This window comes from Strix aluco, chromosome 12 (genome assembly GCF_031877795.1).
Source record: "Strix aluco isolate bStrAlu1 chromosome 12, bStrAlu1.hap1, whole genome shotgun sequence".
Taxonomy (NCBI): domain Eukaryota; kingdom Metazoa; phylum Chordata; class Aves; order Strigiformes; family Strigidae; genus Strix; species Strix aluco.
The window spans coordinates 26,295,017-26,307,803 of NC_133942.1; the positions used below are offsets into that span (position 1 = coordinate 26,295,017).

A 12,787-nucleotide genomic window follows, 5' to 3' on the forward strand; every position below is an offset into this window, starting at 1 on the left:
GTCTACGGTTATGTCATGAAAGAATAACAAACGTTATACACGAGGTGACAAAATCAATATTACATTCATAATCATAAACTGGTATTTCTTAAACTAAATTATTTATCTTGTAAGATGCAGAGGGTGTTTATTCAACACATTTTTCTGTAAAATTTCCCATGGTTTTCTCCTTTCCAAAAATATTTCCAGAATAACATATATATTAAGCATTAGGTCAAGTTTCTCTTTTGAAAGTATGATTACCCAAGACTAAGAATACCCTTCATTATCTATCAACAGTGTTTGAAACAGAAGACTTCAGCACAGACACAGTGAAAACCTGTCTAATATCTAATAAGAGAAGACAATTTCAGGTAGGAGTAATAAGGTGCTAGATTTGGTGATGGGACTGTAGAAATAATTAGCCCGTAATAGCTTATCACAGGGGAGCAGACAGAATCATGCCCCTACTTGCATTAAAGTGCATAAGAACGGGGCTGGTGGTGTTACAATACTAAATCTTGGGGATTATATAAAGTAGCAAAGCTATACTCCTTCCTTCCTTCATCAGCTTAGGGTGCTGAAGTTAAACATAGTGCTAGGAAAGAAGAGAATAAGACACTAAACTAGATTGTTGTCGCAGGAAAAGAGGAAGAGTATGAAGCCAATTTCCACTTGACAACAGACAACAGGGGCTGTGTGCCACACCTTGCAAAGTGAATCAAACCTGACTCTCCTCTGCAGAAGGACATTCTTGAGAATGTTTTTTCTTTACTAACACAGAGACAAAGTTTATTAGACTTTAAGGCACAATGAAAGACTATTTTCAGAGACTTTTTTCATGGAACTGACAAGGTAAATATGAGTTGTAGTCTTTTTATTAAAAAAACACAAGTTTTATTTGACCGCAGGGGAAAAAAGTAATCAATTATAGAATGTGCTCAGTGAATGCAAATGTGAGCATATGTAATTTATATTAAAAACATAAAATAGGTACAATCTATATGTTAGTAGAATTCTAATAAGATACATGTGATAACCTCTGCTACACTATAATGCAGCTGATCTTTGTTTTATACAGTTAATAGTAATTTGGTAACATCGGCATGGACTTTTAGAAAGTTACACCAACTGGTGTCATCTCTATGGGTGTTCCATTTCATGAATCAGGAGGTACATGTTAAGGTATTCTCTAAAGGTGGCTCAAAACATACGACAGCTTTTAAAAGGCAAATATCAAGATTATTTCAGATCTTTTAATCTAATTTTTTAAGTTAAATGCTATGATTTTAAGGCAAGCTTTCACTGACTTTTTTTCCTGGTGACAAAGCCAGCCTAATGAATTCCCATCCTGCTCCTGCACTGCTCCCTCAGTTGTGCTAGTACAACTTTTCATGGGACTATGACGTGAACCAGCGCAGGTTAAAAATAACCTGGCCCACTAACAGTTTTACTGGCACAACTGGGAGGTCAAAAAAAAATCTGTGACCTGAGCAATCAGAGCTGCAGTAAGGGGGAATGGATTTGATTACAGGAGGCATACAGGAACTGCTCAAATGGTCTCCATTGTCTAAGGAAACATCCACATCCATTTTTACAATACAACTAGCTTCTAAGTTTTCAGCTTCTTTAACTACATTAGCATAGAAAATGCATTCCAGGAATCCTGCTAGTGGTTGCTCTCAAAGCCAAAACCAATAGAGAATTCTTCCCCCACTCTCCCCAAACATTTCCCAGTGGAGGTGCAGACATCAGTATAAGAAAGGGAAACCTATTGGCAATAAACTTTATTTTCCTCATTTTTAAATATGTATAAACATATATACATATTGATAGACATCTCCTTAAACATAGTGCCTGGATCTGAGAGGTCCAAAACTCTAATGAAATGCTGTATGTGTATAATAAAAAAAGTGTTTAAACCATTATTCTAGGCTAAAAAGTGTCAACAAGTTCTTTAAAACATTTAAGAAAAAATTATTAGACTATATTAGGATATTGCTTTCAAAGTCAACTGCCCAGCAAAAACTAAGGCTAATCACTAAAGTTTATTAGGCAGGCACACATAATCAACAACCTGCAAAAGCACAAGTCCATGGAACATAATTATAGTTACTAGACAAGCAATGAACTAAAAACCTGATATAAAACAGAAAAGAAAATTGAACTCATTGCACAAAAGAGCAATAAGCTTCTGATGAAATAAGTGCTTTAAAAGCACTACTTTCTTATCATGGCAATTATGTTTAAAGATGCCTAACTATTAAAAGCCTGTTGTATTTATAACCTGCTTTTTTTACTGTTAGGATTTAAAAGCACTCACATAGAAACAGCAAAAATTATACAAACATTAGTAAATGTAACGAAAGTGTAACAGCTGTAGTGAAAACAGCAGAAAGTAAGTTGAAAAGTGCACCTTAAAGATGCACAGAAATCAATACTGTAGAAAACCATGGTAAATACAGCTGCAGTAAGATTCAGAGTTACTGAAAACCCATTTGTTACCTTAGATGCAATTCACCTGTTCCCTTTTAAGTTCAAGTGAGGTTTCCAATACTCAATACTTCTTTGGTTTGGCTTAAAGTAACTGAAACCAACCCACCAGTATGAAATTGGTGTGAGCTTAAAGAGTGAGGACATCTACATTACTACAATGTGGAGCCATCTGTGCCATAGGGTAACCCTCCTTCCTCTACATTAACCAGAAAGTTCTCAGACTAGCCTTGTTTGTCATCTTTCCCTAATAGTATTATCACTGAATTAGTCAAACATTTTTTTCCTCCAGCTTAATAGCTGCATTTCAAAAGAACAAAGAACTTAGATTATTTGCAACACAGATCACACAGTGAGCACCCACATTGTATTTTTCAGACGACTTCCCATACAGACACATAACTTTGCATCGTGTTCGTTGTAGATTAGTGTGCAATCCACAGTTTCATCTGAACTGTGAGCAATTGTATTTTTGAGTGCTGCATTTGTTTCAGCAGCAAAGAAACGATGACCAAGCTGAAACTGAACCTAAAAGTTTTAAAAAGCCAAAGGATAAACAAACTTCCCTCAAATCCCAACCTGAACAGCCAACACTACCCTCTCTGCCATGAGATGGTATAAGCTCCGCCTAGGGAAGGGCAATGTTGCCTTTGCAAGCCAGTCAGAAGTTCACACCCCCGAGCTGCGATGGGTGCGAGGCCGGGAGAAGGAGCCAAGTCCCCGAGGGCAGCCGAGCAGCTGCCGCTCCGCCCGCAGCGCCCCTGGCGCCGCCGCCTCTGGCGCAGCCTGACCGCCCTGCGTCCCGCCTCCCCGCCGCCGGCTGACCGCAAGGACTCGACGGAGGCTGCAAGTTGGGGTTTGGACGAGGCCCGCATGCCACGGCCGCGGCGGGAGGGGAGGAGGCCCGGCGGCAAGCCCGGCATCCGCTGCCAATGGCCGGGGGCCCTGGCCACGGCCGGCCCCTGATCGGTGGAGGCAGGGAAGAGCCAGCCCTCCCCGGGACGCCCCTGCGGACAAACCCCCCCGCTCCCACCCCCAGCTCCCGGCTGGGCCCCGCGGGCGGCCCGCGGAAGCCCTCATGGCCTGGGGCCCCCGCTCCACAGACGCGAGGGGGGGGTGCAAGGCCGCGCTCCGACCTAAGATGGCGTCGGTCTCGCAGGCGACAATCCCCCCGCGGCCCGCCCGCGGCCGAGCGGCGGCTGCCTCCGCCCGGGGAGACAGCAGGCCGCCCCGGCAGGCAGGGCCGAGGGGAAGGACCGGGCTGGCTTACCGTGCTGCGCGTCCGGAGAGGCCGCGGCAGGCCGCCGCGCTGCCTTCCTCCTGGCGGGGGGATGGGAGGCAGCTGCGCTGGCGGAGGCACCTCACATCGCCGAACCGCGGCGCCCCACCTCAGCCGCCGCCGGGGAGCGAGGGCGGGCGGGAGGCAGCGGGGTGGCGGCGCGGCGCGCTGCCTGACGGGTAGAGCGCGGGGCAGCCCCACAGCGCCGCCGCTTTCCGGCAGCCGCGGGGCGGGGCCGGGCCGGGGCCGCGCGGGGGCGGGGCCACGCGCCATGTGCCGGGCCTCACACCCCGCGGGCGGCTGCGGCCTGGCGCGCCCGGGCCTGCTGGCGCCCCCTCGGCCGCCGCCTGCCCGCCCGCCCGCCGCCGCCTCGGCGAGGGCTGACAGGGCCCGCCGCCACGCGGGCAGATCCACGGCGGGCCCCGCGGCGGGGAGACGACTCGCGATCAGTTTTGACCTCAGCGCTGCCCCGTAAGTAGGCCGCGCTTGCTCCGCGAGTGAGCGCAGCTGTCGGGGCTGCCTGAGGGACGGCGGGCGCGGCCCTCGGTAGGCCCTGGTGGGCGGTCAGGCCTTTCCCTTGCGTCACTGTCCGTCACAAGCACCGGTATAACTCCACACAGCCGAGCGGCCAAACAAAAGCTAGGGAAAGCTGTACCCAGAGCTAACATTGAATACAAAACCCCTGCGAATACAAGTCCAAGTGTGTTGCTGGAATCAGTGGAGCATAAGACACTAAACAACACTGTTGAGACGGGAGGTTCACTGTATGCTTGTGTTTTCATTGTGATTTTTCATAGCCATTTACCCAGTGGGTTATATAAGTAAATATCAACTGTTCCAAACCTTTACTGAATAAAACATTCCCATTACTTCCAGTGGGACATCACAGAACTGCTAGACAAGGCCTTAATGGGGCAGTGAAACCATGGTCACTAGAGAAAGCAGTCTTGGAGCACAGTACTGCAGAATTGCATTTTCACTCATCTCAGAATTCGCATATGAAAATCTCTGAATCAAAAAGCAATGAAGAAATTCAAGGTTTTCCCATGCTTTTTTGCCTATAGTGCTCTCTCACCCAGGCCAACATCTAAGAATGCTCCTGAGTAGATTTTTACATCAGTTTTGCTGTCCATTCTACCCTATTTTCTTAAAGAAAGTGTGATTCTTCCTTTAGTAAAATACGAAAATACTTCTGGTGAATTTTGAAGATTAGTAATAGGAGAGTACTTAACCAGATGTAAACTATCTCAACTTTTTCAGCCCATACTAATCACAACTTACTGTTGGTGACATCTGCCATAACTGCCTTCAGACATCCTCAATTTATTTAGTATAAATTCTCCCTCAAATGTAGGTATTTTTCAGAGAAAAGTGAAGTGTCCTCCTTATGAACTTAAGCTCTAAAGATCTGACTACTGTGTTTAGTCTGGAAAATACACTGTTAATTTTCACTATTATCTTTAGCCTTGAGATGCTTCCAAAGTACTTTGGAACCTCAGAGAAATGAAAAAAAAAATAAACAACATTAGTAATTAAATAATTACTGCTTAGTGATTATGCCATTAAATCATTTGGTTATTACAGTTTAGTAATTAAGCCATTATTAAACTATGCCATTCTGCCAAGTAGAAGGAAAAAAGAAAGAAATATTCTTTATATTTGGCAGAAAACAGAGAAGAAGAATGGGAACTAGAGAGGGAACTCATTTTAGACAGAAGTGACTGGGAAGGGAGAGGTATAGTCCAGTAATTTGAAACACATACTTTCAACTACTCATTTACCTACTGAGAAATAATTGCAGGTGTTTATGTTCATTCTAAAGCAAGATAAATATAAAGACAAGATTGCAAGGTAAAACATTGAAAAACTGTGAAATAACAAGATCAACTCTGCACATTTAATTTATTAAATTTGTGCATTCTGAAGGTGCACAGTTGCACACTGTTCTGCAAGATCCTTACCTAAGTCCTTGGGCAAATTTGTTTGAATGTCATGTTTTTGCGTCATCCTACAAAGCCATAGGCGAAAATAAAGTTTACCAAGTGAGAATAAGTGTTCACAACTTTGAAACTCACAAATGAATGAAGGATAGTAAATAGCCCACATAATTACAAAAAACCCAGTTCTTTCTAAGGCTGCCTTGGTTTATAGATGAGCATCTTGACTAGGCTTTGTAGATAGTTAATGAGAAAGCCCTAAAACTTTGTGTTGCAGCAATCAATTGGTGACTAACTAAAGAAAAAAGTAAAAAGTTTAATGAGATCTGTAAAACCTCTTTATAAAGAAGAGACTGAAAACGCAGTGTACTGTGATGTAGGTGAGCTGTGTCTCCTTGACATTAAGATGTGAGCCTTCATAGACTGCATTAACGATGAAGGTGCCCTTCTAATGTTCCTCATCAGCCATGGAAATGACATAGGAGGTCCTGGGGTGGGGGGAAATAAAAGCAGGGATTCCTACCATCCACATTTAGTAACAGTCCTTGGCAGTTACCCTTGCAGTGAGCCAGCGGATCTAGGTGCCCTTTGCCATGAGAAACGCATAGGCAGATGCACTGCACAGGAAGATTTATATCTCCTTTCGGAGAAGCCAGCATGATGCAAGACATGCAGGACTTTCAAATACAGTCTAAAAAACTGCAAGCTCTGGAGATGCCAGCCAGAATTAAGTACCAGGAAGGAAGGCTGCATTACATGTAAGAGAAGGTACTGATTAAGTAACAAGAGGTTTTAGCAGGACCGTGCTTGAAAACTTACAGAGAAAACTGCAAACAGATGGTATACTCTAAAAGAGAAACTTAGCAGAAGCTGATTACAGAGAACAATTGTATTTCATGCAGTTGGGCAGCATGCATGCACTGCTGGCTATAGCAGTAAAGCTGAGTTTGAAAGCTAACTAGTCTGAATTACCTCATTTTAGATCTACTGGCCTGTGAATTACCAAAGAGACATTCCTTTCCCTTCTGAGAGTTATTGACAGTAATCTCTCATCAGCTTCTGGGTTTTGTCTCAAAAGCATTGTCTGTGCCAGATAAATCAATTGATAGCAATATCCCTCAATGGTCCAAAATGCTGCTATTGCTTGCTGCAGGTTTAAACACCCCCTCAATAAAAGCAAGTTGCGTTTATGAACTAAAAACACTTGCTAACAGACTAATGTGGATGCATGTATGTACACAACTAGTCACACTGATACTGCCAAGTTTGGCAGCTGTTAGACCTGCCAGTCCAATCAAAAACCAGTCTGTTAGCTGTTTGTATTTTGCTTTTCCACTGCCATTCTTTTTCTTTCCCCCCAGCACAAAAACCCTGCAGTGATATGTTCATAGATTCATTCCAAGTGTTGATTCTCTGTGTTGTTACTGTGATCTGCCCCTTCTGCTCTGCAGGTCTTTCACTTCTGTTTCTTGGTTGTAAATTGCCCACTAAACTATCATTTGTTCTATTCCAGGGGTCTGTTCCCCCACATCACCCTGTATCAACCACTGATAAATTAGCAGACAATAGCCTCATTTTGACAAGGCACGTAGAGGTTTGTTAAGAAATAGCAGAAACTGGTAGCTGTCTTGCTCACACCACCAGAGGGTATAACTTCCTGTCTTGACTCCTCTGACTATGCTGGTAGAGGGACAAGTGCAATTAAGTGAGAAATTATGAATACAACTATCAACTTTATTCTGCATATCAACCAGCAGTTGTTCATATTGTTCTTACTTTGTTTATCATGTTCAGGCATTTTGAGGCAAGAGTGTCAGTCAGCTAAGCAGGAGGATTTTGCAGTTGAGATATGCAAAAGGGGGGCAAAGTGGAAACCAAAGCATGTCTTCTCAAGAAGTAATTAATAACTAGAGACAAGCAAGTTGCAAGACAGCCGTTGCTCTCAATTCATTCAGATGAAATGGTAAAAAAAAAATAGAAATCCTCATATTGATTCACATAGGCTAGGAAAGAATTAGGCAAGCAAATGTCTATCTGTTGTTGACTTCTGTAACCAAAAGACCCAGTGTAATAATTCTCAAGTTGGTCATCTATTTTTCTCTTATGGAAAAAAAGCTTGGGGCTGGGAAAAAAAAATCCTTACACTCTTTATATCAGTTATCAGGTCTTCAAACAGTGCATAGATGTCAGCAAAAGCTGGATGATTACTTTTCACTCTGGAATCATACTTTTTAACCTGTTGATGCTTTTGATTTTTAACCACAGCCATCGCATCCATATATAGCTAAAAGGCAAAAATTCCATTAAGGTTTTTAGCAGCACAGTTTGGTTGAACTGCTTTATATTTCCAGATCAAGACCAAAGACCTAGATAGTTGGAAACCAGGAAATGTAGTTGATACTTTAGAAACCTTGCTATGCTAACCAAAATGTGTGCTTAAAGCATATAAACAATCCTACCTCTTCCTTACCTCTTACCACGAAATCATAAGACAAGCTAGCGTTTTATTCATCTGTAGTTAGAATCTGATTCAGAAAACCTTTAACCATGCCATTAAAGGTTCACAAAATCAGATATACATTACAAATTACATGATCTTTGGATTAAGAATTTATAAAGAAATTTTTAGAACTATTTATTGTTATTGATAATCACCTTAGGAAGTCCATTTTGTTACTGTGATGACCTAACCAATTTCACTACATTGAACGAGTCTTCACTTCCCCAACTCTCTCCACAAATGACAGAGGTGAACAGGAGATAGTATCCAAAAAAGGGGAATTCACACTTAACTGAAGCAGTGGCAGATGTCACCATAAACCATTCACATGAGCCTCTTAAGATTTATAGGTTTATTGATTACATAAATATGGGGATCAGTTAAGCTACCATTAGCATGCAGATACCTCCATCATAAAACTTGGAGGTCAATGTAACAGTGCCAGCAGTGTTCCAGTTGAAGGAAAGTGCCAAATACAAAGAAAGTGACAGGGAATTTAAATAGTGATCATGAATTTGCCTACACAGAAATACAAGCAGAGTACTAGGAGAACATAAAGTTATCAAAGTTTTTAGGAAAACAGAATTTTACAAATTAAAACGTCACAGTACCTTTCATCAGATATTTCCTTCTGCTCTGCTGATACTAAATTATTGCTTACATATTTTTCAGTTTCAGGTTGATATTTAAAAATGAACTTTGAGTATTTTCTTCACTATTGATCTAGTAAACAGTATTAATATTTGGTGAGAGTGGTTGAAGAGTAAAGAAGTTTGTACTATATTCTGAAAAGTCTTGACCAGAATCCTGAAAAATTAATTTTAGATGTGACTTGAGTTTAACATAATGCTGCCTTATTATTAACATCAAAGTTTACTTTGTCAGAGTTACCTAGGGAGACTGTGAAGTCCCCATCACATGTCACAAGCAGACTTGGTACACTTGGTGCTACCAATCTACTGAGGGAAGTGCTACTAAACTACTGTGACAAATATACCTAATGATGATTTTTTTTTTTTTTAAACCCTACTGGATGAGGACTCCATGTTGTGTCTGGTCACTATTTGAATGTAATCTGGGAATCAGAGTGCAATTGTCTAGTTCTGATTTTGTATGTCAGTAAAAAGCTTACAGCAGAGTAAGAAAGTCTTGTTCATTAGCATTGAAGTTATGGGTTTGTTTAATATTATTTGTTATTCTTAGAGGCACTACACACATACAGCAAGTACCAACCCATATGACATTGCTATTGGAGCTGCTGCCAAAATTTTGTTAGAATGGATATGTTCAGTTGGGAAGCCTGTAACTATGAATGCACAAACAGATACTAAATGAACATCTGCAAAACAAACACTATTCAACACATGTACGATTTACTCAAGTATTCAAGTATTCCATAAGGTATGCTTGTAAAATTGATTGCATTTAGTCTGCTGTGGTTTGTTGTTACAGTATCATACCTTCAGGAATTTGGCACAAGTATAAACAGTAAGTGGTGATCTAATCTGTTTATAACATTATTTTATAATGTTTGTTAGGCATACATAACATGTTTATACTTTCCTTTTTGATACAATATGAAAAGTCTAACATGCAATGCTGAAGAAAGCATAAGCTAGCTTCCAGTCTTTTAAACTTTATAAGTATGCTTCTGTAAATTAAGAAAAAAAAAAACAACCAAACCATAAATTGTCTTTTTAAACACTTCCAACATACCATCATGCATAATAATAACAATAATAAATAATTACCATTAAGGAGACTCAGTGTCTCTTCAGTGTGCATGTATTTCTCCTGTCAACATTACTCAAACTCATCAGACGAGAACACATTCTAAACTACTTGAAGTTACAAGAAATGTTTGAATTGGATGAGCTCCATCAAATGGGTGAGCTACAAGCAGAGCCATTGCTATTACAAATCTAGTTTGTTTATTTGGATGCAAAATAGAAATACATCTTAAAAAAATTTTTGTTTCCAGAAGATTTTCATGGTGACTTTAGATTACAATAAAGTTAAATAAACCTTGAAATAATTTAGTTTTCATTTAAGAAATTGATTTTAGAAAAATGATACTATGTACATCCATTTATCTATTGCAACTGCTTGTCCAGTTCTCAGATCAGAGACACAGGGCATAACACGTTGTCTATTGGATTAATTTTTATCATTCACCTTAGAACAAATTCAATCCTAGATGTCTACTACTGTGTGTACTCGACATAGTAAAGAAAATCCAAGCAATTAACTACTTGGCTTAGCCTTTACGTCCACTTCTACTCAATTATGTAATTCAGTAGTAAAGAACATTGTTCCACTGGGTCGATGCCAGACATTGTTGTAATACTTGGCAGAAGCCTTAAATAGCATGAAAAGTGACATAATACCAACTCAACATATGCCCCAGAGACTCTTGTTGAAAAAAATGACAGTACTGAAAGAAAAGGGGAGTAATGTATATTTATTGGAGAAGTTGTCATATTGACAGCAATCGCCAGGTCCTACTGACAACTGCTATACTGCAAGAATCCTACTGCTAGATTAGTTTCTCTCTCTCACAAGCCCTGTCAGAGAAAGAAAGGGTGTTGCACATTACTTTGCCAAGATACTCTAGTTCATTAGAATATTATGAACAGATATTCAGCAGCATGTGCCCTTGTTAACAGGAAGTGAAAATTTCTCCTATGATGCTTTCTTTTGTTGTGATTTGTAAAAATTGATTAACGCGTTATGCAAAATATTAGCCATTCTTCACAGAGGATCCCACAAGCAAACCACATGGTGTTGGGCAGACAAAAAGAGGATAATTCCTTCCAAAAAAGAAAAGACAAAAAAAGTGAGTTCCACTTTAAGAATGTTAAATGTCTATCTGAACAGGGATTAAAAGCTGAGGGTGCCCTACCTCCCCAGCTCCTGGTTTATACATCAGGCTTGGGTCATTCTCACTCAGTAAACACTTACATGAAACAAAACGAGGAGGCTTATTCCAAAATCCCTACTAGTCTGAGTGAGTGGATCTCCTCAAACAGAGAGGGAACTAGGCAGAGGTTTTCTCTGCCTAGAGCATTTTCCCAGATGATGGGACCAGTGCCAGGACTTTTGAATGAAAGGCAGCATCACCTCCACCTTCCTTTTCTTCCTTGTGAATCTAGACAGTCATGTGCTATGGTTTGCATTCACAGTGCTTTATAAAGCTTAGGAACCATCAAAGGAAAGGGTTGGCCTTTAAAACATAATATTTTCATGTGAATACTGTATCATTGCCTTCCCTTAAGCTCCATTTTTTTGCTAGGTTCTGTTGAGAACAGTCTCTAAAAGATGAACATTTTCTCTTCAGTTTTAGAAAGTTCCTCTGTAGCATATGAATGATAACTTTAAAATGGCAGAATTATGTATTTTTTAAAACCTTGTTTAAAACAATGATTGTGCTGGGTTTTTTTGTCATATGTTTTCTTATCCACTGACTGCTATTTATAAAGTCTGAAACTGTCCAACAGCCTTCATATCTACACAGCTATTTCCTTTTTCCCTCAATATTCAGCAGAGTTGGCTTGTTTATCTTTCCTTCAGGCTCCCTCATGTTGGACATGTAGGGTTCTTAGCAGGAATTATTGTACTCCTTGAAGAAAATTTAAGAAACAGAGTTGTGAGCAGCAACTCTAAAACAGAGTTAATATTGTCAAGGCTCTCCCGTCATCTGCAGATTCTTGAATATTTGGTCCTTGACTAAAATTTAGCCAGTTTATAGTTCCCTTGCCAAATTACAAAACAGTGCATCCTTTCTACCTGGACTACGTGTGTCTGGCAGCCTGGATATGTTTGTACTTCAATCAAAATGCAAAGTCCATCTGAATACCATTGGTGTTAATATTGATTTAGCTCTGAAGCAGACAAGACAATCATTTGCTGTGCAACATCTCAGGTGTTCTAAACAGCTTGACTGAAAATCATATTTTTCATGTAGAAATGTGGAGGAGGGATCAAAAATTCATATAAGGAATATAACTTCTAATTTATTCCTGTACAGGTGAATATTAGTATCAACATGACATTAAATTTGGTAGGAACATCTATAAGACATGGATTTTAAAAAAATGTCATTTCTTAAAGATTAAACTTTCATTTGGCTTCTTAGAGGTATTTAGCCTACTTTACTAGGGAAAGTAAATTTGTGCAATCACAGCACATATGTGCCCCATTAATGGGTTTTGAGCACATACACTGATTTGAGACAAATTTGTTAAAAGGGTAGATACACCTTTAAAGTAATTAAGAGCTTCAAATTTTTGTAAAAATAACTGCTGGGTAGAGGGTACCCATACTGAGAGTTAAAATGAAGAGATGCTTATTCCATCCGGGAGAGAGATCTGAGAAATGCCACAACTGTGGCTTCCATCAGTTTGCAAGCAAGAGCCAGGTTTCATTTGTTGTGATCCTCACAGACCCAGGTTAACAGAGGGAAAGCCCCGTTATTATCCCAGTAACTCCTGAACTCTGAGGGCGAGGATGCCACATGAGCAGTTGGAGTCTGAGTTGGCTCCCAAAGCACAGACAGGGTCCAAGTGACAGTCTGTGTCATTCTATGACCTTTAACACTTA

The 12,787-nt window shown here is 40.5% G+C and overlaps 1 protein-coding gene and 1 long non-coding RNA gene across 14 annotated transcripts in view; one reads left to right on the forward strand and one right to left on the reverse strand.

Annotated features, from left to right (window-relative positions):
• The window catches only part of ZNF280D (zinc finger protein 280D), a 54,023-nt gene extending 50,100 nt beyond the window's left edge, over positions 1 to 3,923 (reverse strand). For all 12 annotated transcript variants that reach the window (XR_012624908.1, XR_012624909.1, XR_012624910.1 and 9 more), the window contains exon 1: positions 3,743 to 3,923. The gene's annotated coding sequence lies outside the window, so the exon portion shown is untranslated. The remainder of the gene's footprint in view (positions 1 to 3,742) is intronic.
• Positions 3,924 to 4,059: 136 nt separating this feature from the next.
• Positions 4,060 to 12,787, forward strand: part of LOC141928890 (uncharacterized) — a 30,799-nt gene continuing 22,071 nt past the window's right edge. Inside the window, exon 1 of one of the 2 annotated variants that reach the window (XR_012624897.1) lies at positions 4,060 to 4,222. This is a non-coding gene — a long non-coding RNA (uncharacterized LOC141928890). Of the gene's footprint in view, positions 4,223 to 7,991; positions 11,025 to 12,787 lie in introns of those variants that run through there. The other variant, XR_012624896.1, reaches the window with a different exon arrangement.